Here is a 25,735-nt window from a genome sequence, read left to right on the forward strand (position 1 = left end):
GTTTGTATCATCCCTCTTCTACAGGTCAGAAACGAAATCTAAAATATTTCACCAGATTGGAAGTCCACTCATATCTTCTGGGTTTGTATGTCTGAACTGAAATTGAACTCTCGCACTTTAGTTCACATGACGTTAGAACAATAAAACTTCTTGTTTTGAAGAAGAATGACTTTAAAAGTCTCATAAATGAGTCCAGCCTGTTCTTGGATATCAAGTAACACTTATAAACTCTAGTAACTAAATTCTGTATAATTGTGAATAAGCAAATGTTAAACAAGCAGGCACGTACAGATTATTTACCTCAGATTCACACAGGTGTAGAAAGAATAAAAATGTATTTGCCCCTTTAAAATCTGGTATTGGAAATTGCATCAAGAATTGAGTAAAAAGATATTGAAAGACAAAAACAGATTATCATCCAGGATAACACATTAATTAATCTAAAAAAAGGAAATTGCAATGTCAAGTAAGGCAGGAGAGATGTCTAAAGTACAATAAAGATTTCTGCAAGGATTTTTTGTATAGTTGTTCTGTAGGAAGTTCTATACTTTAAAAGTTCCTGGTAGCATAGAACACAATTTTCATGGAATTTTCTTTTGTGGTCAGTACTAAAATAACTGTCATCAAAAGAACTGTTGAGTATCAAAAGCATGCAGAAAATATCTCATAAAATAAACTAAAATAAATAAATTTGTATAAGAAAACTTTTCTCAGGCTTGTCAGAAATATAATCCAGAGTGACTGTGAGCTATAAAAGCTAGACAACTTCTCCAAAATAGCAACAGGCAAGGATTTCTTAAGGAAATCCAGAGGAGCTTAAAAAATCGATTTAAGGAACTGGGTTATTTTCACTATTGTTGTGGAGTCTCATCTCAAAACCAAGAACTGAAATATGTATTAATAGTATGATGATAATCTTACTTAAAGGAAGAACAGAATCTTTTCTCGAATAAGAACAGGACCATAAAAATATGGTCTCATTACTTCATATTTTAAAAGATGTATGACTAGTGATATGGTTTGGCTCTATGGCCCCACCCAAATCTCATCTTGAATTGTAGCTCCCTTAATTCTCATGTGTTGTTGGAGGGACCTGGTGGGAGACAATTGACTCATATGGGTGGTTTCCCCCATACTGTTCTCATGGTAGTGAATAAGTCTCATGAGATCTGATGGTTACATAAAAGGAAACCCCTTTTACTTGTCTCTCATTCTCTCTTGTCTGCCACCAAGTAAGGACGTGCCTTTTACCTTCTGTCATGATTGTGAGGCTTCACAAGCCACGTGGAACTGTGAGTCCATTAAATCTCCTTTTCTTTGTAAATTACTCAGTCTCAGATACGTCTTTATCAGCAGTGTGAAGACGGACTAATAAAACTAGATTTCTCTGACATGAAACCCTTGCACATTAGTTTCACTTACTTATATGTGTTAGTGGGAAGTGTGCTAAACAGCAGAATAGAAAACGGCTTTAAAAGTAGGATTATCAGTGGGGCAGGAAGTTCTGAATCCTAATTCACCTACAAAAGTAGACGACATATTCAAATTTCCAGGTTTGTGGGTTTTAATCCTGCCATGCACTTTCCTCTTAACTTGTTGAATAGTTTAATAATAAGTACTGTATGTCAAGTATCATAAATGTGTAAGCCATATTTTGCAATGATAATGTCCTATTTTTATAGAGAGGAGTTGTCAGTAGAATATATAAATAGTCAGTATTTTGAGACTGCTATGATGGTGTGCTTATCAAGATGAGTTAGGTTTTCACAGCGAATTGACCAGATCTAGAATATTTGGCTCCTGTTACTTAGCCAGTTAATTCTGAATTTTCTCAGATTCTATACTAAGATAAGCATTTTGGCTAAGATGAGCCAAACTTCTCATTTGATAGTCAAGGCAACACTCTCCAGTTGGCAGTATACAAATCATTATTTCGGAAAATATGAACAATTCTGTCCCAAATAAGTTTGATTTGCCTGGTTTCATAGAACTGAAAATTATATCGACTGAACTGTGCTTAGTCTCTTAGTGAATGCCAAAGTTCTTGCTCCTGTATCCTTATTTGGAGATAATCTAAAAAGCCAAAACATTTCCCAACCTTTAATCATGCTGTTTCTCATGGAAAAATTTCCTGTATTCAGTTTTAAAAATAACAGGTTAACTAATAATAAAGGAAGTACTACCTTCCATTTCAAATCAAGAGCCATTTATTAAATGCTGAGTTTGTTAGGTTCTGTATTCAGCACTTGAAAGAAATGATGAGACTAAAATGGTTTCCACCTATGGATACACTATTTTATATTTGGCAGTATGCAATTACATTATTGTGTTTTATCCTCATTGAGACTCCATGAGACAGAAATTATTTCCCCCATTTTATAGAAGATAAAACTGAAATGAAAATGTCACTTGTCCAAGTTTACACTTTTACTAGAGCTAATACTATAGCCCATGTATTTTTCTGGCTCCCAATTATTTTCTCTTTTGATTATTCAAAGGCATAAGTTTTCCCTAATATTTTTAGTCAAGATAAATCATGTAAGTGTTTTAGTGCAGAAGTCTTTCTAGTCCAAAGTGAGAATTTCTATACCTTGTCTAAATTTCAGTAGCCATTTCAATATCAGAGGAGCAGGAAATTATTCAATTCATGAGAAAATTCATGCACCTGTGGATTTCATCTTTTGTGCCAGATGAATGAATGAGGTTGGATTTGATTTGCTCCATGACTAAACTCTAAAATTGGGATTTAAAATGGGTCTGTAATCTCACTCTGATTCCATTTCTCCTGTAATGCTGCCTAATGGTTATGCAAGTCTCAGAAACATATTTAAAGTAATAACATGTCCTTTTATCCAGTAACATCAAGCTGAGATCTTTTTTGTTCACTTTTGTTAGACCTTTAACCTTTAAAGGTGAGTCAGGCAGCTGCAGAATGCCTGATCTTATTTTCTGCCCCCGGCAAGACTTTTTCAAGTTCATCTTTTTTCCCTTCTCTCAAAATCTGATGAAAAATGAAATGTCAGGAAACAAGCTCTTGGGCTAAAAACTTGTGTCTGTCTCCGTGACAGATGTCATTTTGAAAGGTTTCAGGTCACCTGTCCGAAGTGTGCCAGTGTGATCTGTACTCATGTGACTCGACTTCACACCAACATTGAGTTCTGCTTTTAAAAATAGCCTCAAAAAAGAATTAAATGACTTCAAGTCATTGCCTTTTCCACTGTCTTTTAACTCTGATTTATGAGACAAAAAGGGTGGGTTGGGGGAGAGAAAGAAAGAGGGGAAGAGAGAGAGAGAGAGAGAGAGAGAGAGAGAGAGAGAGAGAGAGAGAGACTTTTAAAAAGGACAGCTTGACCTTTGGGTGCCCCTGGCAGTGAACCAATCAGCATTCTTGTAATCCAAACACAGATGCCTGGAGCTAAACAAATCCTATACTTGTGAACAAGAATTCAGTTTGCTGTCAAAATACAGTGAGGATCAGCACAACAATGCTTTTAACAAAATATCCTGAATTAAAGTTTAAATGTTTGTGATTAATCGAAAAATTAAATTAGACACTGTGGTATTTCAATAGTGGCTCAATTTAGTAGCAAATATTTCCAGTAAAAATTCATGTGTTTTGAAAAGTCCTGTATCTAAACTCCACCCTGGACATAACTCCCTAATATTTTATTCCAGAAACAGTACTGATATTATTGTACAAGTCAGTAGTGTGTAATGACTAATTAATAGGGTTGAACTCTGTTCACTTTCTGGATTAGTTATGCAATGTTTGAATTATTTATCACAGTGATTTCAAAAACATTTCTCTTTTTCCCCTCTTTTTCCTCTCTTTTTCCTATGAGCTTTTATTATAGCCCAAGCAATTGAAGAACTTTTTTAAAAGATAATTTTGTTTCATCAGTTTGGGAGTAATCTCAGGGCTTTGCCCTGTAACCAAGAAAATTTAAAAAATTACAGTTTCAAAGACATGTTTGCTAAATCTATCACTCTAAACAAGAGGCCAGATTGGGAGAGATGAGAGGACCCAGGGAATATAAACCCAGAAGCTTTAATAGCACAATAGAGGTGTTAGCTTTTTCTTTGCTTGATTCTTAAGTATACAATACTTTTTTTTCTTTCAAGTAGGCCCAGCCTTAACTTGAAATGAAGGTAAATTTCTTGAAGATATGTTCATTGTATCCTTGTCTGGAACAAGGTCATTAGTGTATGTGAAAAACTTGAGGAAGAAAAAAAGAAGTGTAGACTTGGAAGGCAATTAGTTAGCTTGAAATAGAAGTGGCAAGCTGATTTTTGCCAATAATTTGTGAAATATTTGTGAAATTTCTTTACCTTCTACAGCAATGTTTTAGACCGATGCTTCTCAAACTTGAATGCGCTCATGAATTACCTGGATCATGTCAACATGTAGATTCAGATTCAGTAGGTGTCAGGCAGGGCCTGAGTGTCTGCATTTCTAACAGATTCCCAGGTGGGGCAGATGCTACTGAGCCTAAGATTTTAGGTGACTCTTTCCACTCTCTACAAGTGTGTCAAGGGCCTCAAGATTCCTGTGTAGTTCTGAGGTTCAAAACGATTATATTATTTAAAAAAACTCCCTTTTGACCCATTTGTCCTGTTTATGATCTTTTTTCTATGTGTCTGTGACTTGACCTCTTTTAGGAACTTCCTAATTTTAATATGACTGTAGTTACATCATCTAAAAATGCTCCTATATTATTATGAAGAAAATATATGTACAAAGATGGAAACAATGTCAGCTTTTGTCACCCTTGTTCTTCACTCATGAGTTTCTCACTAGGTCGTGGTCCTGGTGAGAGCATTTTGTATTGTTAGGTGGTCTCATTAGTACTGACACATCTCTTCTTTGCTATATTGCAATCAGACTGTTCATAATCAAAGGTTGAAGGTCTTTATAAGAATGCTCTTGGGCTAAGGGGCACCTAGGGGAAAAGCAGTTAAAAACAAGAGCAGTCAGAACTATCAGCAGTGTTTAGACCCAGATAACCACAAACATCCTGGAATTTACTTAACCATGTCTGATTTCCCAGTGAGTCATGTTTACAGCTCTAGATGTTAGTTTACTTTTCCTTCATTTTTTTCTTGATCACTCATGCAGTAGAAAGTGGAAACGAAATCTTTCATGGCAATTAAAGTGCCAATACTTATGCTAGCTATGTGTTCCTGCTACTGATAGGGAGTGATCTGGCCATTAGTCGAACAAAGCTGTACCAAATTTCTCATGCTCATTGCCTATTTATAATATGGACATTCTTATGGCATATCATGCAGCTGCCTTAGCAGGAAACTAATGTCAAATGAGAGTGCCAGATATAGCTTTGTCAAAAGAAAATGCACCATATTTAATGCTCAATTTTCATTCTGTGCATGTTAGATATACACGTGATTGCTCAGAATTTTATTCCAGTGTATTCGTAATTGTGTATCCTACTACAAGTTATTTTTGTACTTGATACAGATTCTTTCTTTTTGGTCAAATGCTAAGATTATTTAACAAGTGGAAAATAATGTTTGCTAATTTTCTCAAAAGGCTGAAGGTGTTTCCTGCACTGAGGGTGTAAACGAATACTATCCTATATTAGAAAAAACAAACTACGAGATGGGTTGTCTATCACATAGTGAGGCTTTAGGGATTACTATGCTACTTCTCTCAGAAAAGCCTTCATCTTATGTTGCCAATTTCATCTGGTGAGTCAGCTGGACGCTCTGGAGCATGTGATTGTGGATTAGATCCGGAATTACAGATTCCGTTACTGCTATCACACTAGACTCTTAATAACATTACTCTGCATAAGCTTTCTCCTATGAGAAAACTGCTTCAACCTCTTTGATGAATATTGGTGGAAGAAAAAAAAATGGGGGATACGGCAGTTGTGAAAACAGATATTTCTGGCTGAAATTAATAATTCTGAGCAGCACTAAAATTAATTACTCTGTGGTTATAAGTAGGTAGTGGATTTGTGGTAAATGACAGAGTGTTTGCAAATTTTCCTGACTAGTCGATTAGAAAACGCACAAGTGGAGGCGTCAGCCGAGCATGCATTATTTAACTGGTTGGTGTCTGGCGACAATCTGGAAACTGCAATTGTTGTGGTTGCCGTAGGAAAATTCGCACTTTCTGAGAGAAATTCTTTCACCTTTGTGTGCCCACAGCATGGATCTCTCCTCATGGCAGCTGTAGGAAACACAGGAACTCTGTGACCTGGAAAATGTGGGACAACTGCCACAAGGTGACCCTGGAAGGCTGGGGTAGGCCCAATTAATTTAAAATTTTGCTTGGCCTTGTCTCTTCCAATTTTCTAAATCCTCTGGAAAAATGATTAATGCGTACACTGCCAATGCGAAAATATTTTTGACCCTATTAAAGTCGACCAAGGGTAAACCAAGTGTAGGCTGGCATTGTATCAAACTAGCTTTATTAAATTTGATTGGAGGTTTGTATGAGGAAGGGACAGACAAGGACATTATTTTGCACAGCGGCTCTCTTTTAAATGAAAATATCAAGATGAATACAAAGTAGCAATATGCCCTGGACAGGAATCATTTTAAATGCAGAAAAATACCACCAAGAACTTTGTTTAAAGGGTAAACCCTGTTTGCTAGCAAATATTCTGCTATCTTATTGCTATGCTAGTCAATTGTCAATGAGGGTGTTTTAGTTTATAGAAGTCTTATGGAAGTCTTACATTTTTTTATTTATAGATGAGCTAATTCCACCTTGCTTTCTTTCTCTTGTCTGTCATTGAATTCTACAACTTAAAATAGCCTTTTTGCATTTTGAACCTTAGCAGAGCAAGGCTCAATCTTATAGCATTTTCCCTATGTATCTATCCTACACAATTATCCAATTAATTAATAAAATGATTAGTTTTTTTCACTTGTTACGTTGTTTTGAATAAAAATGGCACAATTCTGACACAATTCCAAAGGATAGAACTTCTCACAGGCATTTCTTCTCTAAGAAAGAGAAAATCTGTTTAATGGTGGTAAGATATAGTGAATGCATGATTTAATTTAGGGGTCAACATATTTCACATTTAATGTTTTCCTGTAGTTTTCTCAAACCTAGGAGATATTCAACCACATGAATGAGATCGTAAAGAGTATATTTTACTCATTTATCATGTGGAAAATATAATACTTTCCTTTATAGCAGGGCTGCATCTTACTGACCTTGATATGCCTAGCGTATAGTAAATACTTATTCAATGACTGAATGGCAAAACCACCTGTGACCAAGGGAAGACTAGAGAGCAACAGCTGGAATGACGGCTTAGCTAATGGTAATAATAGCTTGGTGAAGGCTCTAAAATACACGAGTAATTGTTAGTTATTTTAGTCTAGCAAGCATGTATGTGGAGAATAGGTAGTCACAGGGTTGAAAAAAAAATCTATGACTTGGGATATTAGCTTTGTCTCAGACTTACTAACTGAAAGACATGAATGAACTATTTATAAGACTTGTCATAGATTGTATAACTCTTCACCCACGGCTTTCCTCCTCTGCAATGTCTCTTCCTGTAGGAAGGTATACATTCCTGCACTATTTAACTCAGGCATGGCATTTTGACGTCGTTTAGCCAGCAAAGTATGAGCAGAAGTGAGGTACATTGCTTCCAGACAGGAGAGTCAAAGCATAGTTAGATTATTCCTTTTTCCCTGTGGATTTACCATCAGCAAAGTTTCAGGTAAAGGACAAAGTGGAGTCAAGTTCCAGCTGATTTTGTGATAGGCGCAACAGCGTGAATGGGAAATATACTCTTGTTACTGTTAGCCATTGAGATCTGGGATTGTCTGTTACCCCCACACAACGTAGCTTATCCTTACTGACACAGATGTAAACTATATTCTTTTGGCATGAGTTAAAGAATATGGTGCTAATTGCAACTCCAAGAGTTTTGAGATGAAATTAGCTCTCAACTTCCTGCTGTCATGTCTGGGAACCCGCTTGCTTTCACACCTGTATCTGTTCTTTCCTCGTTAACGGACAGGGCAAACCTGGGAGCAATGGCCAACCCCCTGCCTGTGCTCTGGATCCCATCACCTCTCAAATACTAATAGCCTTTTCTCTGGGAGTTCTCTCTTCTCTCCTACAATGCCAATCTGTGCCTTTCTGACGGGCCATTCATATCTTGCATGGTAAAAACAATTCTTTCTTGGCTCCACTTTCAGCTAGCCCCTTTCCATTTCTCTCTCCCTTTTCTCAACCAAATATCTCAACTACTTAACTGTGTGCTATCTCCACTTCCTCACCTCCCATTCAATCTCTAACCTACTCTGATCTGGTTTTCATCCCACTACTGGAAACAAATCGCTCTTGTCAAGATAACCAAAAGCCTATGTATTGCCCAGTCCAAGGGACACTTTATACTGACTTGACTCATGTTCTTAGCAGCATATCACTGAGTTGGCCATTTCCTCCTTTATGAAAAACTTCACTTAGCTTCCAGCAGTTTTCTGCCTTTATTACAGACAGGAGATTGTTCCAAACAATCCAGTCATACTTTTTAAGTTATTTAAAAACATACAATTAACTTATTATTGACTATAGTCACCCTATTGTGCGATCAAATAGTAGGTCTTACTCCTGCCTTTATTCTTTTTTAAAAAGTTTTTTAAAATTTAATTTTATTTTTCTTTAAGTTCTGGGATACATGTGCAGACATGCAGGTTTGTTGCATAGATATACATGTGCTATGGTGTTTGGCTCCACCTTTCAACCCATCATCTAGGTTTTAAGTCCTGCATGCATTAGGTATTTGTTCTAATATTCTCTTCCCTTGTCCTCAACCCACTGACAGGCTCCAGTATTCTTATTGCTCAACTCCCACTTATGAGTGAGAACATGCTGTGTTTGGGTTCTGTTCCTATGTTAGTTTGCTGAGAATGATGCCTGACTTTATTCTTAACGCCTTGTAGTCCACTCTTTTTCTTCCTTTCCTCACCTCTAAAATTTATACAAAGTAAACTTCTATAGGTCAGTATTGGCTTCCCTTTTCTTCTATCTACATATTATTTTCCTGTATTGAGTTTAGTTTCATGACAACTCTAATTAGCTCGAGTTGCTATTTTGAAGTCTCTGCCTAGAACCATTGATAAAAGCCTTGCTAATATATACTTTCTTATTTCCCACTTCAAAACATCCCTTATAAAACTTCAGGAAGCACTCATAACTTTGTTATTTTAATGTCCTCACTTGATTCCTTAAAAATAATCTGCTGATCACCTATCATGTGCCAGGCATAGTAGTAGATATTAGGAATCAGATATAATTCCTGATCTCAAAAAAGGTGCTTAGTAAGTGCTTAGTGGGGAGGAAAATATGTACATGATTATGGTAAAATGAATAAAATGAGAGCATTTCTCATAATGTAGCTATAAAAAACATGGCAGAAACATAAAGGAAAGAGAATCTAGCCTTTCTATGGCAGTAGGAAAAAAAGTCCCAGAGGAAGTTTGGGTATAAACATGGTCAAACGGGAATTTATCAAATGGAGGGAATAGAAAACATTATTCCTAAAGACAAGGAGATATGAGAAGGCCTGTTAAGTTTAGAAAATTAAAAATAGCTTAATATTTTTACAAAGAATAAGGAAGATGGAAATAGGTAAGCAATAAATCTGAACGTGGGGATTGGACCCAGGGCATTTTATGGGATTATATTCTTTTGATGTTCCACATGACATTTCTGAGTCATTCCAATTTTTCTGTGTAAGCCATCCCTAACCTGTAAGAATGGACTCTATTTATTTTACTAAGGGGAGGGTGAGCATAAACAATACTACAATTTTTGAGACTGGAAACATTACATTCTGGTTACCTTTCTAGTCCCTTTATTCTTCTATTATATCTCTGTCTATATTGCAATCCTCTTGTATTATCTGTTTACTTCATTTCGTTTTGAGTAGCAATTTTCTGGAAAGATTGACTCTAACACTGATTGTTTTGCCAAATATTACAGTTTATAGTAACCTAATTCCAGTCCTTTACCTTTAAAACTATAGGGAAACAGTAATTTCAAATACTGAATAGCTGTTTGAATACTTAACTTCTTCTATTTAAAAATGGATAAAAATCAATGTTAAAATGTTTGGTAGTTATATACTGGAAGAAAATTTCAGTTGGTGATGAGTGAGTTGTAAAATACAGTTTATCCGACAGAACCCATTGAAAGTGCATGCAACTGGGTAACTCAGCCCTGTTGGAGCAATGGCAAATATGACAGTCTCTGTAATTCTATTATAATTATATTCTAAGCCTAAGCTTATTGGTGTTTATTATTATGCTCTTTATGAATAACATTTTTAAGAGATTAAAAATGACAAACCCAGTATATATTCGTGGGTTCTTGAATATTTAACGCCTGCTAGAACAATACAACAAAGAACCACTTTTGAAACTAGCTCAGGTAAGGCAATTTTGCTTCTAAATATAACAAAAATAGTATTTAGCATATTTAAATTTTGTAAAGCAAAATTTAGTTGAGTGATGTAAAATAATTTTGATTTTGTTTTACCTTTAATCTCTTTTATTTTTATTTCTTAATTTATAATATGAAAAACAAATTGATTATGAACAGGATGTTCCAAATGAGACTTTTAACTTCATGGATGAATAAGTTGGGGTGAATCAAGTGGCTTCTGGGACAAACCTTTGCTATGGAGTGCAAGCAGTCACCATTGTCTTACTTGAATTATTTTACAGTGGCAACTGAATGGACTCTGATCACTTCTCCAGTAAGTTAGTCATTCCGGTTGACTGCCTACAGCATTTCTGTGAAAGCAGTAGAACCAAGAACAAAGAGACATTAGTGGTATGAATCAGATTCTATCCTATGACTTCAAAATTAAGTTGAAAGAAAAATGGGATGGTAGGAAGGAAAGTGCAATCTTAATTTTCTGAAGATAAATGCCATTTGTAAAATGACTCTAAATACATAGTCATTTCTTACTTGTAGAGTTCCAGCCTGTTCAAGTGTTCATTCTAATCTTCTATTAACATCTGGTAGACCACAACCGGATGAGTGGCCACTGACAAATAAGTCGGCTCCTCTCAAGTACAGACTCATTTCTCACATGGAACTTGAGTTGCTGGGCACAGGGACACTTTGTAAATATCTATTATTCCCCACCCTCCAACCACGTGTTAGGACACGTGATGTCTTTAACACTTAAACATGTTCTGGAATAAAAGAAGTCTGCACTCCAAATTATGTCAGAAGAAACTTAACAATTCACCAGATAATTTAAATGAAAAGCTAAGTAATTATGGGCTTCTTTGTTCCCCATAGTGCCTGTCTCTTCTTGGCATTAGGTAAGGTATTTAGGGAGGTTCATTAAGGATTTTAGGCCACTAGAGTACTACTATGATCATTAATTTTCACCACAAATCCTCAAATGTATTATTTCTCAAGTAGGTACTGGAGAAATCTAGTTCGCTATTTCTGATAATGAAAAATGAACTTTGCCACAACGTTAGTGATGAATCTCTCAGTTGTGGGTAAGGAATTAGGTGTTCGCTTTTCTAGCTGTCTAGGGTTCCACTCTATTTGTATGTTATGGCTCTTACATAGCAACCAATCCACTGACAAAGAACTTCGCCTGCTAGAAAATGAGGTCTCAAGTGCAGAGAAAAGGTTGACTCAGGGCTCAAAATGGAATTAAATGAGAAAAACAAATGCCTTCCCACTTGTCCATTGGATTAAAATAAAATTAAATAAATACAAATTTTTAATTAAAATATTTGTTTGTTACCTCTTAAAACTGTTATAAAGGTTTAATTTCAATGTTCTTTAAGATGTGGATCAAACCGCTCTTTTATGACATTAATACAAAAATTATTAACACTGGTATGTACAAGATACAGTTTGAAATGTTACAGGAGATGCATAAGTTTAAGTGTAAGATGCTATTCTGGGCCAGGCACGGTGGCTCACACCTGTAATCCCAGAGCTCTGGGAGGCCAAGATGGGTGGTTCACCTAAGGTCAGGAATTCAAGATCAGCCTGGCCAACATGGTGAAACCTTGTGTCTAATAAAAACACACAAAAAATTAGCTGGGCATCGTGGCCGGCACCTTTAGTCCCACCTACTTGGGAGGCTGAGGCAGAAGAATCACTTGAACCTGGGAGGTGGAAGTTGCAGTGAGGTGGGATCATGCTAATTCAGCCTGGGTGAGATCACTGTACTCCAGCCTGAGCTACAGAGTGAGACTCTGTCTCCAAAAAAAAAAAAAAGAAAGAAAAAAAAATGATGCTATGCTATTCAATGGAATTTACTTTCTAGTCATAGGATGATACCAAATGACCATGAAACAAAGCACATGGAACTTAGAAATACACCACATAGCAGAGAAGAGCTCTAGTAGCTCGCTCCAATGATTGAAATCTGTTCTTCGTTGTGGCCTACATTAAATTGAGTTGAGATAAGAAATTCTTTAATGTTTTGAAGTGGAAGAGATAAAAATAATTGGTTAGATATAAATGTTGCCTTGAAATTATGTATAACTTGCTCACTTTGTTTCCCAAGAAGGTCCAGAGATCATTTTCTTTAATGAAGCATTGAGACATACATTGTTGAGGGAATAACAAACTTCTTTAGAAAATCTGTAGTGGCTCTCTGTATCTTTGGGAGTCTTGATGGCCAATGATCCCATAAAAATGGACTTCTCATTTTCCTTGGGACTCACAGGATTCTAGGAGCATTTAATCATCACTTTAAATCAGTAATAAGGGCTGAGTTTTATTAAAAATTCTTGGCATCTATTGAAGTTATATTATTTTCTTCCTTTAATCTACTTCTTATGCTGAATTACTGTAATACATTTTTTAATGTTAGATCAGCCTTTGATTTTTTATGATAAATCCTATTTGATAATATTTTATTTTGTGGCTGGACTATGGGAATAATTTATTAATAATTCTTGAATTTATATAGTAAGTGAAATTGCACTACAATTTTATTGTCTTATCCTTGTCCAATTTTTGGTAATAGGATTATGCTAGCCTTGAAGAATATGCTGGGCAGACATCCACATTTCCCCATTTTCTATCCTCTTGGGGATAATCTGTTCTGAGAAGTGTTTGTTAAGACTTCTGCAAAATCATTTGAGTCTAGTACCTTTTTAGGCATAAACTGTAAAACTTTCTCCTATGGTAACTATTTTGCTTAGATATTCTACCATTTCTTGATGTAATTTTGATCATTTATAGAATTCATCTCATTGAACTTTTCATTGGTATAAAATAAAACATTTTCAAATTGTTATTTTTAGAAAGGATGTGAGAATGGCAAGCTTTTTGAGTCTTCGCTTTCCTGAAATATGTAATTATTTTCCCCTTATAATTGATTACAAGTGTGGCCGAATTGCGAATTCCAGGTTTAAATAAATATCCTTTGCATTCTTTCAAAGCATTGCTCCATTGTCTTCCAGAATAAGTTGCTGTTGAGAAATCTGATATAAATATAATGAATCTCATTCCTTTGTAGGTCACCTGTTTATTTCTCCAAAGAAATGTTATGATTTTTCCTTCCTTTGGAGTTCTGAAACTACAACAATTTGTCTTGATGGGCATATATATATATATAAAAATATATATATATATATATATATATATTTGTTTTTTTTGTTATTTCTATTGAACCCTAGGTAGACCCAAAGACGTGGTCTTTCTTTAGTTCTACACAATATTATCTCCATCCCTTTGAAGATTCTATCGTCATGGTCTTATTTTTAGGTCTTCCATATATGTATATATATAGCCTGTATATATACAGGCAATATACATATTGCCATATGAAAATATATATATATATATATATATATATATATATATATATATATATATATATATAATCTTTCAGGGTTCTGAGAAGGGAAGCCAGCTATGTAAAGGATGGGCATATCATCATAAGACCACAACACTGGGCTCCTTCCTTCAGAGGCTGATATTGAAAAGATTACCACCTGAAATAATTACTGTAATAAACAATTACTTGAGACCAAAAGCACTGAACTACCTGTAGAATCAGAGGACAGAGGATATATTCTCTGTAGTAAATCTGTGTTCAGAAATATGAGGAAATATAAAATTCCTGATTTACATTTACATTTCTATTGAGATTTAAAAATATTTATGTATTAGACTCTAACAAGGAATTATGAAGATGAAATAAAAATTGTGATAGAGTATCGTATAGATATGAAAAACACAACTGTTAATTAACAACTTCAAGAGAAGGAAAAATTAACAAAGAAAAAATTAACAAAATAAAAAATAGATGAAAATGAAAAAATAGATGAAAAATATTACGATTCAGGAAAAGTATAAATAGCTAAAAATAATACAACAATTTTAGTGATTTGAAGATCAGAGATATGTGATCCAATCTAATATATAAAAAGAAAATAGAGTAGATGTGTAGAAGTAATAAATGATATAATAGAAGATGATTTGCTAGCAAAAGTCTGACTAATTTTCAAAAATATAGAAATAGCTTATATAACTAGACAATGTTAATTTCAGTAAGTATTATTGGGAAAATTACTGCATTCTGAAAATAGAGCTAAAATCTCAGAGATATTCACAGATATGTTACTAATACAGAACAAAATATAGGTTGGCAATGGACTTCTCCAAATATTTATTTTAGAACACATCTGGCCGGGCGTGGTGGCTCAAACCTGTAATCCCAGCACTTTGGGAGGCCGAGGCGGGTGGATCATGAGGTTGAGAGATCGAGACCATCCTGGTCAACATGGTGAAACCCCGTCTCTACTAAAAATACAAAAAATTAGCTGGGCATGGTGGCGTGTGCCTGTAATTCCAGCTGCTCAGGAGGCTGAGGCAGGAGAATTGCCTGAACCCAGGAGGCGGAGGTTGTGGTGAGCTGAGATCGCGCCATTGCACTGCAGCCTGGGTAACAAGAGTGAAACTCCGTCTCAAAAAAAAAAAAAAAAAAAAAAAAAAAAAGAACACATCTGAAAAACACATGAAAGAGAATACGAAATATAAAATTGTAGACAAAGATATAACAGGCTTCCAAAAAAAAAAAAAAAAAAAGACTGGAGAAACAAAAATTGGTGGAAGTGGTATAGTTTCAATAAAAACTAGAATCAAGAACAAGAGACATGTAATGTGATGTTTTTATATTGACAAAAGCTAATGCCAATAGGAGAGAAGTAATAGTCATGAAACATTATGTAACTTAAAAGTTAATAAAACATATACGTAGCATAAACTGTTAAAAATACATTGGGAGGCTGCCAGAAGCACAGTCATGATGGCGTGCTTTATCATATGCCATTCTTAGTCTTTGAGAGACCAAAAGCCTAAAAAGTAAATGTGGACTGAAAGGGCCTGAAGAATATGATTAACATAATAATTTTATCTATATCTATGTTTCTGTTTATATGTGATGTGTGGCTTACATATCTATTTAAAAACTCTGTAAAAGATATATGCGGTTGTATAAAAGCACTGTACTCTATGAAAGCCATATTTTCTTTGCAAATGCCTAAGAGACATTTATAAAAAGTGATCACATGCAACAACACACACTTGAAATCTTAATTAATAATAAGTAGTAGAAAATGCATAAATTATATTCTTTAATGATATTGCAATGAAATGAAAACCTAATTGAACAAGTCTCGACAAAAAAACAAAAAATTCATACCACTTGGATTAAAAAAAGCAGTTGGTTAACGAGTTCTTGGATTAAAGTAATACAGACTTTAACTATGGAGTATTTGGAAAGACAAGGATACTTTTTAAAATTAAAACCTCCATGATGTTTCCTTCATGTCTTGAAGGCAGATTTATAGCCTGGAGTTTTTTGTTAGTTTAACAACAAAGAATGAGAATCAAGTAATTTAATATTAACTCAAAAAGTTTGAACATAACAATAAAGCAAACATAGGAAACTCAGGAAGAACAATGTGGTTTAGTCAGTAATTAAGTTTTAGGAAACACAACAAAATAATAGCTAATAGAAAAACTGGCATATTCAAACAAGAACAAAAGAAAGGAAAATCTAAATGTAGAAGTTACAATTCATAAAGGGGATATATTAACAGAAAGCTTACATTCTTTAAGAGAATTGTACAAACTATTCTCTTAATCATTTTACAAATCTCAACAAAATATATAAGTTTCTAACAAGGCATAAGTTGTCAAAATTGGTCTGAAAAGAAGAGAAAAGAAAAGGTAGGCTTACATTTTTTGAAAAAAACATTGTCTACAGCCATACCACCCTGAATGTGCCCAATCTCGTCTAGCTAAGCAGGGTCGGGCCTGGTTAGTATTTGGATGGGAGACTGCCTGGGAATACTAGGTGCTGTAGGCATTAAAAAAAAAAAAATGAATAAAAACATTAAGACATAAAGTCAAATTTTAACTTTTGTGTTTTCAAAATTACAATGACTAAAAATCCCTGTAGTACATAAGCTGATTGAGAGCATACAGAGAAAATAACTTTCAAGTAATTTTATGAAGCAAGTGAGTTTTCATGACAAATTTAGCATAACAGTAAGAATTACAGACTAATATCATTACTACATAGATGCAAATATACTAAATAAATAATAGAAAATAAAATACAGAACTTTGTTAAAATAATAAAATGCCATAACCAAAACTAGTTTTTAATCACCAAATAAAATTATAATCCATTATTACTTGACATATTAATTTGAACTGTATGTCACAGGTTGCAGAATAAAGGTAATATGATCAATATGAGCAATGCCTAATGTAATAGTTTCTTATTGCTGCTGTAACAGATTATCGCAAATGTAGTAGCCTGAAACAATATAAATTTTTTATCTTATGGTTCTGGAAGTCAAGAGTAAGAGTCCTAAATCAAGGGGTGGATAGGACTGCATTCCTTCCGGAGGCTCTAGGAGAGAATCTGTTTTTATGCTTTTCCAGCTTCCAGAGGCCATCTGCATGCCTTGGCTTGTGTCCTCATCCTCTTATCCCTCCAATCTGTTCTGTCATCACATTTTCTGTGCTGACTCTTGACTTCCCCGCTTCCCTTTTATAAGAACACTGTGATTACACTGAGTTCATCAGGATGATTCAGAATAATCTCCCCATATCATATCAAGGTTCTTACTTTAATCACATCTGTAAAATAATTTTGCTGTGTAAGGCCATATATCCATAGGTTTTGGGGATTAGGACATGGGCATCTATGGGGGCTGTTATTCTGTTTACCACACCCGGAATGAATTTGATTAAATTTAACATATTTTCTTATAAAATTCTTATTAAGCCAGAACTGCAGATACTTTTTTTTTTTTTTTTTACTTCATGAAGCATTTGTGTTACCAATTAATTACCACCATCTTATTTTGTGGAAAAACACTGGAGATATTTCTATTAAGATGAAAATGAATGTTACCATGCTATTATTTAATATTGTTCTGTCAGGAGGAGACAATAACACTAATAAACAGGAATAAAGCTTTGTCTTAGAAAGAAGATTCAGTTTTCATTATTTTCCAGTGATTTCACTGTATATCTAAAAAGCAGAAAAATTAATTGAAAAACTGTTAGGATTAATAGAGGGCTTAATAAAGTGACTAGACCATGAGGAAACAAACAAAAATGAAATAACCAAATAAATAAATGAAGACTTTAAATATACAAGCAGAAACGTGTTTAGTTCAGGCATCAAAAAGAGACTCTGACCTCCAAAACAAAAAGAAAGGAAGAAAATCAAGATGGGACTTAGACCAATGATTTTCAATATTTTTGGCATTAGAGTTTTGTAACGTTATTAAGAAGTATTGACCATGCTGATGCGCTTTGGTTTATGTGAGTTATATTTATTGATATTTATTTTATTAGTGATTAAAATAGATAAATTAGAAAAGTATTATTACTATTTAGTAGTTAATTTAAAAAAATAGTAAAACAATGTATGTTAAAATAATAACATATATTTTGTGAGAAACACGTTATGTAGATTCTCCTTTTAACTTGATAAGTGGCAGTTTCTTGAAGTGAAGTTACAATGAAGAGTTCGAAATGATATTAATGAACTTTTTGTACTCTGCTTCATTAAAATCCACTGTCCTGTTTTGCATTTTGAATAAACCTTTTACCCATGCATGATTTTGATTATTTGATCATCATGTTTTGATCATATTAAAAATATTTTTTTCCTGAATTTTCAGATTTCCAAAATGATAATACACTTCATTAGACAATATCTAAAGGTGGCATTTGTTAATATCACCACTGATCTCATCAGAAGACTTTTTAAATACTGGGAAGGTGTCAAGCTCATAGTGAATATATTTTCTATAAAATACAGCTTTTTGCTTGATAACAGTGAGATTTTGGGATTGTTTGCTACTATAGTCTAATCTAAACTTATCCTGATCAGTATGAAGGTACTAGGAGACTTTAAAACTGGTCATTTTTGTCTTTTCAGTCAATGGTTCATTCATGATCCATAGGAAAAATAAGCCATTAGTGGTACTTAGACTGTAAATTTGAAGCACATGTGCGTATCTGGTCCCCTAATAGTTAACATAAATTCTAATGAGCATCTGAAAACTATAATAAGAATTGAAAGACCTATTTGGCAGTTTTGGAAGAATGAATTGGAAGTGAGTGAGGAAGGAAAAGTGAAGGAAGTGAGGAAACCATACAGTAATTTAATTACAGTAGGTCCTAATTAGGCCGGGAGTACTGGAAGTGGAGAAAATGAAATGTGTTCAAGACATTGCATCTGTAAGTCTTACCATCATCATTATTATTGCAAATAATTCAAACAACTTGATAAAAGGTTAAGCCCTGGGGTAAAAGGAAGAGTATTGATACATGACTCCAAGCCTAAAGAAGCAAATTTTGGTATTAAAATTGAGTTGGTTTAGTGAGAGCGTGGATTAGAGAAAAATGAATTTCGTTTCCAATAGTCCAAATTTGCAAAAATGGTGTTCTGTCAATGGATGGAAATATGAGTTTATAATTCAGGTGAAATCCCTCAGGCCTGTGAATGTTAAAATTGGGAAGCCTATTCTGGACATGCTAGAGTTCATTTAGAAATGTTCTCCAAGCAGAAAAACAGAGTTTGGCAAAAAGGGCTGAGCTTGGAAAACATCCATAGAAAAAATGAGGCAAGGGACAGGAGTCATTGAAGGAAAGAGGGAAGGCTCAATGTCAGCTAAAGGAAGATAGCTGTGCTGCTTCTGTATCAAGACCTGGAGCCCCAGGGCCATGTGAGGCTCAGAAACTCAGGATGAGAGGAGTACAGAGAAAAGGCCACTCCAGTTACTGAGAGGGAGAGAACCTGTGTGTCAGATGGAGACATTTTTAAGGATATTGTGGTAGGAAAACCGTTTTACAAGAGATTGTGGAAATTGCAACAGGGAGTAGAGATCACTCAAGAATGGCAAAAGGAAGATAGGAAAAAACAATAGTGATAGGAATAAATCCTGAGGTCAAGGATTTATTTAAAATGACTTTTCAAGTTCCTGTTGATTTAAAGGCAGATGGGAAAGAGCCAATAAAAAGAGAAAAAGGTTAGAGATTGAGAAATAAAATAAGTGTTGTAACTGGGCTTCCCAGGGTGTGGGAAAGAATGACATCCATTTTGACTTTGAAGAGGAATTAAGATTTAGATTTAGATTCCATTATACTTGAAAGGAAAATGACAAAAAGGGGATAAAACTCATTTTATGTCGTGATGATGAGAGTTACATGTTAGGAAGAACATATCATCCGCTGTGATCAACTTCATGAAGATTGAGGCATTAGCTGTGCTTGTCCTCGGGTAGACTTTGCCTGCCATCTGCTCTCTGGGAACTAGGAGTGTAACCTGAACACTGAAGATCAACATCTAGTTTTATCTAATGCAACACTGCAATAAAAAAGATAATAATAGTCGCCACTGGAACTTCATTACAATGAGGCTCTTGCAGAACAATTTCAATGATGAGACTGTCTAAATGTGAAGAACTTCAGTAAAGAAAGCTTAGATATTCTTTCTAAGTTTAATTCAATGTTAATGAGCTATGTTTCATTTGAAGGTTGGCAATTAGGTTCCAGTTAAGTAAAACCAATTTTCTTTACCATCTTTTAAAATTTTTGTATTTAGAAATTAGTGTAAATATATTTCCTCATGAACTTATATTACTAAATAAAATGATTTTCATTCTGCTTATAGAAATGTAAACAGAGATAATATTAATTTGCACATTGTTTATACATCCATTAAGAAACTTGCCCTCTGATTTATCCATGCTATAAATTGGAATATTTAATGTTAGAATCCACTGATTCTACCACCCTTTCTTTTACCATCCTTCTCTCCTTTCTTACATTATATTCCTAGGTTTATATTGCTGGTATAGTCACTCAGTTGCATATATCAACACCCTGATTCTTTCCCACCATTGAGTCACCTTGAGGAATCCCAGTCCTATTTAACGCCAAGTGTTTCTCCATATTGTGTTCTTACACTGGTAACTAAAGTAGCTGGAGAAAATCACGCATCTATTAAGTGTAAACTGGGGTCTTAATGATTCAGAGTGAAAAATACACATTGGATTTAATTTTCTATTAGATCTACTTACCGAATTTATAAATAAAACCCATTTTGGTTTCCCAAATCACTTAGAATTATCTCTTAAGCAAAGTCAATTAAAGTTTTTAATTTTAGTAAAACTAATTTAAAATAAATTTAATAAATGAGTATCCCTTTTGTTTTTAACTGCTGATGTGGTTGATTCATTCAACAAATGTGTACTGAGTATCCACCTCACGGCAGTCATTAGAGAAACAGAAATGAGCAATGCAGACAAACTCTCTGCCCTTATAGAACTTACATCCTAATAAGGCAGAAAGATAAGACATAAGAATTAAGCACATGTGTGCCTATTAGGTGACACTAAGCCTTGTGAAGAAAAAGAAAAACTGGTGAAGGGGATAAGTTGTAATAGAGCTTGGGTAAGGAGGCGTTCTTAAAAAGTGTCATTTGAGTGGAGACCTGAAGGAAGAGAAGGAACAAGCCATGTGACTGTCTGGAGGAAGTCTATGTGAGGCCAAGGGAACAACAAGGCGAAAATTGTTGAGGCAGGAGTGTGACTGGCATGTCCAGAGAAAAGCCAATGTGACAAGTGTGGTTGGTGCTGGATGAATGAGGGTGAAAGGGATAAGAAATAATATCAGAGCAGGAATGGATGGCAATATCACTAAAGGACTTGGAGGTGATAAAAGTTTTCACTCTTAGTGAGATGACCAGTCACTGGAAGGGTCTGAACAGAGCAGTTCTGTGATCTGATTTGTATTTTAAAAGAATCACAGAGTAGAAAGAAGGGTTGGGGCTGGGGTGGGTGGGTGGCATATGTGGAAAGAAGGGAACTAAGTTAGGAGTCTACTGCAATCATCCAGGTGGGCAATGATGACCATTTAGATGAAGACAGTAGCATGAGATAGTGTGAGGTTCTGTTTCTGGTTATATTTTGAAAGTTGAGCACTTATAGTTTGTTGATAGATCATATATGAGATGTAAAGAGGGGATACAAACAGTGAGATTTTGTCTTGCAAAAGTATTTTCAAAGAGAGAGAGAAGACAATGGGAGGAGCTGAATTTTTGTTGGAGAGCAAAGGAGAGGGAATTAAAAATTACATTTTTGACATATTAAGTTTAAGATGCTTTTTAGACACTTAGAAAAGTCATGTAGGCAGCTGGGTGTTCCTCAGTCTGGAATTCAGGGGAGAGATGAAGATTGGAGACACTGTATCTGGGAAACATTACTTCAGGGAATAGATGTTATTTACAGCCACAGGAACTGAATGAGGTTATCTAAAATCTCAGTGCACATAGAAAAAAGAAGTCACAAAATTGAGGCCTGAGGCTCTCCAAAGTTTAGAGATTGAGAAGATGAAGAAGAATAAACAGGGAGAATGAGAAAGAACAGACAGGGAAGTGAAAGGAAACTTACAGGGAATGTTGTCCCAGAAGCCAAGTGAAAAAAATGAAAAGCTTAAAAGAAGGAAGAGATCATTTGTGTCTTAGGTTGTTGACGTTGTAGTGGATGAGATCTCCTAATTGACCATTGCACTCATCAGTGGGATAGTCATGACGAATCTTGACAAGTGAAGCCTTGGTGGAGAGGAGGGAATGAAGGCCATATGCGAGGAGGTTCAAGGAGAATGGGAGGAGAAAAAGATAAGAAGAGATTCCCTCAAGGAGCAGAGAAAAGATTTGTTAGCTGCTCAGCTATGGTCTACTAGATAAGGTGTGGTCAAGAGAGGCTTTCAATAAAGATCAGAACATTCTAGTATGTCTGCATACTGTATACTAATCCAATAGTGTAAATTGATCACAGATGAAAAAGAGAAGACAAATGCTAGAGCAATGTCTTGGTAAGCAAGATGAGATAGAATCAGGGAAGATGGGAAGAATGGAGAAGCTGGACCCTCATAAGAACAGTCGCAGGAGTAAAGCCACAAGAAGGCACGAGGATGTGGCTGTGAGAGTTGTTGAAGTTCTCTTCCAATTTCTTCTGTCCGACAAGGCCCCAGAGAGAAGGGTGAAGGAGTTGATACAGGCAAGTGAATAATAGTAAGGATGGACCATAGAGTCCAAGCAGGGAAGGCAGGAGAACACAAGGGAAGTGAGAGACCAGCAGGGGCCCTAGGTTCAGTGAATTACAGTATTAGATGTATTAAAACTCTGGCATATAGCATGGTTAAGACAAAAACCAAATTATTTATTGAGTAAGCGATGTGTAAATGTAAATAATTTTATATTACTGTGTTTATATTGCTTATATCAAAGACAAATTCTTGGCAAAAATTCTGATTATAGAGAATAATGAAAGTTGTTTTAATTTTCATAAATTATTCTGATTGTATAATAAGTTTTGTCCGTTTATGAATTTATGCTCAGGATCAGATGACTGGTGGCACCACTTCAGATACCAGCAGGGTCATCTTCCTTGTCCCATCCCCCCTGCTGCAGCAGCTACGATTGATTGGGCTCTGAATGAACTGATGCAGGTGCAATATGACAGCACCCACTTGCTGCCCCTCTGGGTCACTCACCTACTGCACAAGTGTTGACTGCCAAGAGTGGAGCACCGCATGGTAAGCTTGGTGCTTGGAGTCTCTGCATGTGCAACTCAGAACTGTGTAGGGAGTTAGTAGGGTGGCATTTTAACCCATGGAAAGTAGTAGCTGGTGGAAAATTCTTCCTCCTTTTGCCTCCTCTGACAGCTTGTTCTGAGAGGCTGGATATACAGCTTCCAGGGAGCTGGAGCAATTAGCTGCATTCAGCAACGCTCAACTTCAAACACATCATCTCATCCTGGTGCTGGCTCCCTCTCCTTTCCTGCCTGCCCACTTCTTCCTCACTCCTGCTGTGAGGATTCCTCTTCCTGTAACGTAGTAGGCTGTGAGCCCTCAGTGTCAGGCTCTGCTCTCTGGGAACTCAGCCTGAGACAGGCACCGTAACATGTTTATTCTCTGTCACCTTCAATAAAGGAATAAGACTATATTATTTCAACAAATCACTTACCTTGTGAATAAGCATCAAGAGAACCTGAAAAGAATTTAGCTTGAGATTAGCAGCTATAATTTTTCTTCCCTAACATAGACTCTTATTGAGATATGATTTTAGTTACTAGCTACTGTTTATGAACTTAAATTCTACTAAGATTGCATTTTGTGGCAAGGTAGACACAATATACATAATTATTCTGATCTAAAAAGTGAAAAAGAAAAGAAGGAAAACCAAGTATAATTATGTTTATTATACATTATATAATATGTACAAATAAGTGTAATTTATCCTTTTTATACTTTTGCTTTATAAAAATATTAGGCCTTCATAGTTTTTTCATGGGTTATTGACTAGTTCTTACTTCATTTCCCTCCTTGTGAGTTCCTCTTTTCATGTTGTCCTGCATGTTGTCATCAGTGATTCTTCTCCAACACAGATTTGATCAGCTCATACTTCTATGCTTAAAAACCTTGCATAGTTCTTCATTACCAAAGATTATGCCTGAATTCTTAGGAAGACCTACAACTTGCTGCTCTCTTCTTTCCACCCTCCTTCCACCCACACACTATGCGTGTTCCATTTTCTCCTGGTCTTCTGCTCAGGGCCATGCTGTTTCGGTCCTCTGGCTCAGGCAGTTCAAGTGCCTCCTCTGCTGAAAACTTCCTTCCTCTACCTCCAGTTGGATTTGATCTCTCTCTTCCAGGGAGGTCTACTTTCTTCTTCCCGCTTTTATAGCAGGAACCACACTGTATTACAACGATTGGTTTATGTAACTCTCTCTTACACAAGAGAGAAAGAACAAGGTTTTGTTAGTTTTTGGATAGCCAGTCCTGAGCACAGTACAGTTACGCATTGCTGACAACTGTGATATGTTCTAAGAAATATCTTGATAGGTGAGTTGTGTGAACCTCACATAGTGCCTTCACACGGACCTTAATGATATTGCCTACTACACACCTAGGCTCTGCAGTACAGACTATTGCTCCTTGGCTACAAATCTGTACAGCATGTTACTATACAGAATATTTTAGGTAATTATAACACAATATAAATTATGTGTGGATGTGAACACAGAAAATTTACAGTAAAAATACAGTATAAAATATAAAGAATGGTACACCTGAATAGGACACTTACCATGGACGGAGCTTGCAGGAGTGTAAGTTGCTCTGGGTGAGTCAGTGAGTGGTGAGTGAAGGCCTAGGACCTTACTGTATACAACTACAGACTTTATTAACACTATACACTTAGGCTACACTAAATTTATAAAAAGTGTTTTCCTTCAATACTAAATTAACCTTAACTTACTGTAACTTTTTACCTTATAAACTTTAAAACTCTTTTAGCTTTTTGCCTCTTTTGCAGTAACCCTTAGCTTAGAACACAAACATTTTGTGGCTGTACAAAAATATTTTCCTTATATCTTTATTCTATAGTTTTTTTCTGTTATTGCTTTTTAAATTTTATTTTTAAATTCTTAATCTTGTTAAAAATGAACACACAAACACACCTATTAGCCTATGCCTACACAGGGCCAGAATCATCAATATTACTGTCTTCTACCTTCACATCTTGTCCCACTTGAAGGTGTTCAGGGACAGTAACATGCATGGAGCTGTCATCTCCTATGATAGTAATGCCTTCTGGAATACCTCCTGAAGGACCTGCCTGAGGCTGTATTACAGTTAACTTTTTTAGTAAGTAGAAGGAGTACACTGCAAAATAATAAAAAGTATAATATAGTAAATGTATAAACCAATAATATAGATGTTTATAATCAAGTATTATGTACTGTACGTAATTATATGTGCTATACTTTTATATGACTTGGCAGTGCAGTAAGTTTGTTTAGACCGTCGTCACCACGAACACATGTGTAATATGTTGTGCTTTGGTATTATGATGACTATGCAGTCACTAGGCCATAGGAGTTTTTCAGCTCCATTATAATCTTATGGAACCACTGTTGTGCATGCAGTCCATTGTTGATCAAAATGTCATTATGTAGCATATGACTGTACTTGGCATGTAAGAGTTCATGTGTAAACGTCATTGCAATTGCATTCAACAAAATTGTGCTAACTTTCTTGTAAATTTTTAAAACGGGGCTTAAAATTTGTAATTCAAAATTTTTATGAATTCAAATGACCACCTTTCCCCTTTTCTGGACCATTGTTCCCAGTGTCCGTCAGTAG

General features: G+C 35.3%; 1 long non-coding RNA gene across 3 annotated transcripts; it reads left to right on the top strand.

Annotated features, from left to right (window-relative positions):
- Window positions 1-1,215: 1,215 nt before the first annotated feature.
- On the top strand, window positions 1,216-23,315 carry LOC141583457 (uncharacterized). 3 transcript variants are annotated; one of them, XR_012516070.1, is made up of 4 exons: window positions 1,216-1,292; window positions 6,172-6,267; window positions 10,723-10,831; window positions 22,929-23,315. It is a non-coding gene; the product is annotated as an uncharacterized LOC141583457 (long non-coding RNA). The 3 variants fall into 3 exon arrangements; XR_012516069.1 differs by lacking the exon at window positions 10,723-10,831; XR_012516071.1 differs by lacking the exon at window positions 10,723-10,831 and having other exon boundaries at window positions 6,172-6,248.
- The last annotated feature ends 2,420 nt before the right edge of the window (window positions 23,316-25,735 follow it).

Source organism: Saimiri boliviensis, chromosome 1, assembly GCF_048565385.1.
Source record: "Saimiri boliviensis isolate mSaiBol1 chromosome 1, mSaiBol1.pri, whole genome shotgun sequence".
Taxonomy (NCBI): Eukaryota; Metazoa; Chordata; class Mammalia; order Primates; family Cebidae; genus Saimiri; species Saimiri boliviensis.